We start from the raw sequence: 5,749 nt of genomic DNA on the forward strand, positions 1-5,749 counted from the left end.
TTATTTTTTCGTAGGTTATCTTTGTCTAATATTAAAATATTATTGATGATCTGAAACATGTAAGTGTGACAAATATGAACAGTACAAAATGTCTTCTTTAATCCCTGATGTCGCAGAGGATCGTAACAATGTAGCGAAGCTACAGTACAAACATCGGTTTCACTTTTAAAGCTATTTGTAGCCGACTAAAATGAAGATACGGAAACACACATTAGTATTATTCACGCTTTTAAGCCTAGCATGTTTAAAACGTTTCTTTTGAGACGCCACTCTAAAAAGAAAGCAGAACACAGGAAGCAGGAAGGACGTTTGGCTACTGAATGTGGCTTTTGTCACAGCGGGCGAACAGTCAACCAATGATCCAACGCCTTTAACTTCAAAAGGGTCGCTTTCGTCCAATCACGCATGTCGATATTACGACGTGGTTGTTTCTTGGTCACATCCGGTCATATATATGTTGCCACGAGTTAGCGGCGAATTTGGAGCGTGTCCATTTTGAACAGCCACTCGGCGTCCCCGGTATTTCAGTCAAAGTAAGAACACGTTTTATTGTTATTTTGGGTAATAGCAAATATAAGAGTAGTAAATAGTAACCGTAGGAGTTCCGGTTTATATCGTGCTTATTTCCATCGTGATTCTTCTGCGGCGACCATTTTGTTCGTGTGCGGTGTTTTCTTGTTAGCCTGTAAGCATGGCTAGTTCGTTAGCTGCAGCGTGCTAATGTGCGTTAGCGCGGCTTTTGCACGCTATGAGTCTCTTGTTCTCCTGATGATTCTCATCCGTTGTGCATAATGGCAGTTTTTAAGTGCACTTTATATAATCTAAAACGGTTTTTGTGTTTGGTTGGTTGCCCATCTGATAGCCCGGCCTGCTGTCTGCCCCGAGCGGTAACGGAGCAAAGCGCGGTCCGCTTAAACGTTTGGACAACATGGAAGACTCACGCTCTTTCTTTCCTTTCAACCGCGGCTGTGGGGTCACTGGTGCACGCACAACTGCGTGTAACTGTCTTATTACTGATGATGGTCGGTGGTGTGTAATAAATAAATAACCTGCCGATATATGGCGCCATTGCAATGATCGGACTAACGCTTTAACTTAAAATTAGCATTCAGTTAGCATTATGTATGCGGCTCTTTATTAGCATTCCGATTTATGGTCAATATTCTCTGAAAATACGGACGAATAGAAATATCTTTAGGCCGTGTTTCGGCTCTCCTTATACAGTAATTTCCAAACTCTGGGGAAAAAATAGTTTCTATTGCTACTTGAATTTAAATGAGTACACTCTTTGTGTGTATCTGTTTAGAGTTAATTAGTTTTTATCCCCGGGTGTCTTTAAAAGCCATGTGCATATTCTGTTGTTTTGTTATGATGCTATTGGTTATGTTTAACTATTTTAACAAAGGACCTTTAAAACTATACATGTTAAAATGTAGTATCCTAAAAAGTACTAGAAATTAAGATGTAAAGTAACAAATGTCTTAAAATACTACACACGATTAGTTGATCACAGAAGATCAACTAATAATATAGGACTAAAACCCTAACATTTATTATACGCTAATAAAAAGCCATTCTGTAGTTTAAACGTCAGTAATTTCAGATGGGAAGTGCTGCCTCGTTTTTGTTTTGGTTAAACTTTGCAGTTATATATCATAGAGGATCCTTTTGGTAAATAAATCAACAGCATTTTAGAAGTTCTGCCTGTTGCAGAGTATGTAATGTACATTTAAGTATGAGTGAGTTTAAAACCAATGTGAGAGCGACTTAAAGTCAGCATAAGTGTGGCTGAATTTTAATCAGTCTTATTTGAACAAATTAGCAAGTGAGAGCAAAGATGGGATCAGGTAGTGATATGAACAAAAGGTTTCTTGTCCTTGTTGAAGAGTATTTATAAAGCATCAAAAACGTAAAGAAAACAATACCGCTTCCAGTTAGTGTTGTGCGTGAATTGATAAATGTTGGTTTAATGTAGTCTGCTACCTACTTCTCCAACCTCTCAAACTTTGTCTTGTCCCATCTCAGTCATTTGAAGATCCCACCGTCAGAATGGCAGACGCTGACAACCTGCTCATGGAGACATCAGAGCAGAACGGCAACGAGGGAGAGGAGGAGCAGAATGGAGCTGAGCTGGAGCAGATGGCCGGGGACGAGGAGCAGGACAACAACACAGATGGCGGAAAGATCGACGCTAGCAAAGGAGAGGAGGATGCTGGGTGAGTGTCTGGTTGGACTGTGGTTGGCCACATGTGATGTGTGCGAGGATCTCGTGATGGCATGATGAGCCTTGGGGAAAAAACTGTGAAACCTTGTTGAATGGAGAAATGTTAGCAAATGTCACATGTAATTTTACAGGAAAATGTTCGTGGGCGGCCTCAGCTGGGATACGAGTAAAAAGGACCTGAAAGGATTACTTCAGTAAGTTTCGGTGAGGTGTCAGACTGCACCCATCAAGATGGACCTCAAAACACTGGCCCGATCCCGACTTTGGTTTCGTTCTCTCAAAGACTCGCCAGCGTGGTAATGTGACCCCCCTCGTGAACTGGCATAATTTCATCCCGAACGGGCTCCAGAAGCTTTTATGTGAGAACGGTATCTTCGTAATATAATGAATCATATGCTAATCAGCCACACTGCTTGTTCTTGCATTATTAGTCATCTCTGTTGATGAACTCGAATCCTGCTGCTGTTATTGTCTGTTATGGTAATATATCTGTATCCACAGGTCTCGAGCGAAGGAACACAGATGGATGGACGCAATATCGACCCTAAAGGGCGGATGGCTATGAAGAAGGAATCCCGTCAAGAAGATTTTGTGTGGGGGTTGAACCCAGAAGCAACTGAGGAAACCATCAGGAATACTATCGGCGCTTTTGGAGAGGTTGGTTTCAAATAAATGTATTTTAATATCTGCGGTTAGAAATGGCAGCAAACCACTACATCTCTCTTTGTATGTTGAGTCTTTCTCGGTTAAGTGGTTTCCAGAGTTTTAACTTGTGGTAGATGGCCTAGTTTATTTTAATTTTCGGTGGACTAGGTTTTTAGCGGACCCTGACTTGGCCCCACACTTTGTCCACTCATGCAATTCCACACATGAGTTACATTTATCCGTGTTCGTATCAGCTAACTGGTCTACAGCCATTAAATTAACATCATAGGTCATTCCACCACTAGGCCAGGTAACCAACAACGTTGTTAGCTTATTTGAAGGAAGTCAATCTTAGTTAAGGATTAGAATAAAAACTGAGATATTCTGACACTTGTTTTGGGTGTTTGAAGTTTGACTAAATGATGGCCGCATTTTTACAGCAGAGCATCAATTTACTCCTGAGACCTGCTCAACTACACGGCACCGTAGTTGTTGTTTCTGATCAAAATCTTTTCTCGCTCATGCTTTTTTTTTTTTTTTCAGCATCGAACCCATGACTCCCAATTGACCCCAATCAACGAGAAAGGGAGGGGTATTCATCTCATCACATACAACGAGGAAACCAGCGTAAGACGTGTCCTGTAGAAGAAGACCACAACATCCAGGTGGCGGGTAAGCAGTTATTCCTGAAGTGCTGATGTACAGCGGAATTCCAGCTTAATATTCTTCTAATCAGGCTACCTGGTGGACAGGTGCTAGCCTCACCTGTGATCTGTTTGGTGAAGATTGACAAAGATTAAGCCACTACAGATTAACTTGTGCAAGACTGAATGTTTGACCAAGTCAGGTAGTTAAACACCCCTGGAGTGTAATGCTTGAGATGTTTTTGAAATTACAACTTTGAGTTTCTCTGTAAAAATACACTGGGAAGTGGGTCACTCTTTAATTGTGCAATGTTTTTATAATATATGCAAGGCGTTTCTTACTGTAGGTTTGTTTTACAGGCCACATTAAAGGCGCAAGATGGATTTTTCAGTATTGTATATCTTCTTTAGTGTGAGCTTGACCAAATGCTCAGCCAAAGGAGGTGTACCAGCAGCAGACAGATACGGACACGCTGCGACTGGAGGTGGCATGGAGGAGGCCGAGGGGCAGGGGTCCGTGGCTAGGTCAATGCAAGATGTCACCCGCTTCCTTTCTGGTATTTTCTTGTTTGTTTTGAATCTGTATGATCGGCTTAAATGCTCAAGAGTGTCGGGTCACTGTTGACGCACGTGTCGTGGGTAATGGTATAATATATGTAATTTGGAACACTTTTCTGCGTGTACTTCTCGAGTTGGAATGTCATTGAAGTTTTTAGACAAACTCATGTGCACGTTTGTGTTGTCAGGTCACAGAAGCCCAGGGCTGGAAACCAGGGCTATGGAACACTACTGGAACCACAGAGATGGCAAACCAAGGCTTATGGCTATGGTGGTATGGCAACTACCAGCACACTTGTAACTCTTCATGGTTACTCAAGGTATGGTCCTGGAATCATTACAGTAAGTGCCAACATGCAGACTGAGTGTAACTTGGAAGTAACGTTAACACATCGATAGCCCAAACCCAGGCTTGGTACGCGTCAGTAACTGATTGTCGTTGTTCCTCTTACCCCGCCCGCACTCACAGCCACAGTACAAGAGTAAACTGCTGAGTGGCCATGCCCAGAACTGTCTGAGACACCTTGTTTGAGCGTTCCACGTGCTTGTAACTGCTCAACATAACGTTTAAATGCTTCAGTTTTCCACCGCAGTTATATTTCTATCAGATCGCATCAGTCTGTTGCTGCATTAACCCCTTTAAGACCTACCATAGAGACCCAGTCCGCCAAGAGCTTAGATTAATTCTTTACCATGTGTGTGTGCCATTTTTTTGGGAGCATTTCAAGTTGCTAACCATCAATACAACAATTATAGCCCAGATTTCTAATAATGTGTATTCCATTAGTGCATAGTACTTACATAAATTGCAAAAAGGGCTTAAACTCACAAAAATTGAAAATGTTTTTGCTTTTTAAAAATTTTCTAGTTAGAGAAAGTTTAAGCAGGCTTATCCCCTCAAAAACTGTAGAATACAAAAAAGTTGCACAAAATAGTGTCCCACCACACGGACATTTATTTTATGTGAAGTGTCTTCCAGGTTTTATTTTGACTAACACCAATTTTTATACAACTGCAGGAAAAATCGAAACATGAATATTATCCATGCCATATTGCAAAAGCAGATATATGCATCACAATAACATTCCCGCAGTGCAAATATGAGTCCTAAGGCATCCCAGAACGACACAGAAGTCATAAAGTCAAGATAAATTTTAAAAAACAGCAAGGCCCTGGTGGCTCCTGATGGTAAAAAAAAAACACAACTACAATTTCGCGGAAAATGGACATGCACTTTCCGGTTTCTGGCAGGTAATGGCGTCATGCAAAATGTTCGTGCTGCACGTCTATTCCAACAGTGGGAAGTGTTATGAACACTGGATCGGATCGGCAAAGCGGGTTTTCCGGGAATATTATGTTATTTTGTTGCGTGCAGTGCTTTTATCGCAGTTTTGCAAACTATGTGTGGGAGGAAACTGTGACCGAGGACAAAGCTGTGGCATAAGATGCAAGTACAACCCTCACGTTTTTCATATGCAAAAAAAATATATTGCGCAGCTTGTGGTGCCAAGCTGACGGAAAAGTTGTTTTTTTTTGTTTTTTTGTTTTAAAAAAAAATAGTTAAGTGGCAGCAAACATGAGCGTGCCACGCTCCGACCGCTCTAAGGGAGTTAACAAACCTAAAATTTTGCCAAAACACATGTCTGGCTCGTGTTTCCCTGGTTTGACATTGGAGTTG

Source organism: Simochromis diagramma, unplaced genomic scaffold (assembly GCF_900408965.1).
Source record: "Simochromis diagramma unplaced genomic scaffold, fSimDia1.1 OVJJ01000216.1, whole genome shotgun sequence".
Taxonomy (NCBI): domain Eukaryota; kingdom Metazoa; phylum Chordata; class Actinopteri; order Cichliformes; family Cichlidae; genus Simochromis; species Simochromis diagramma.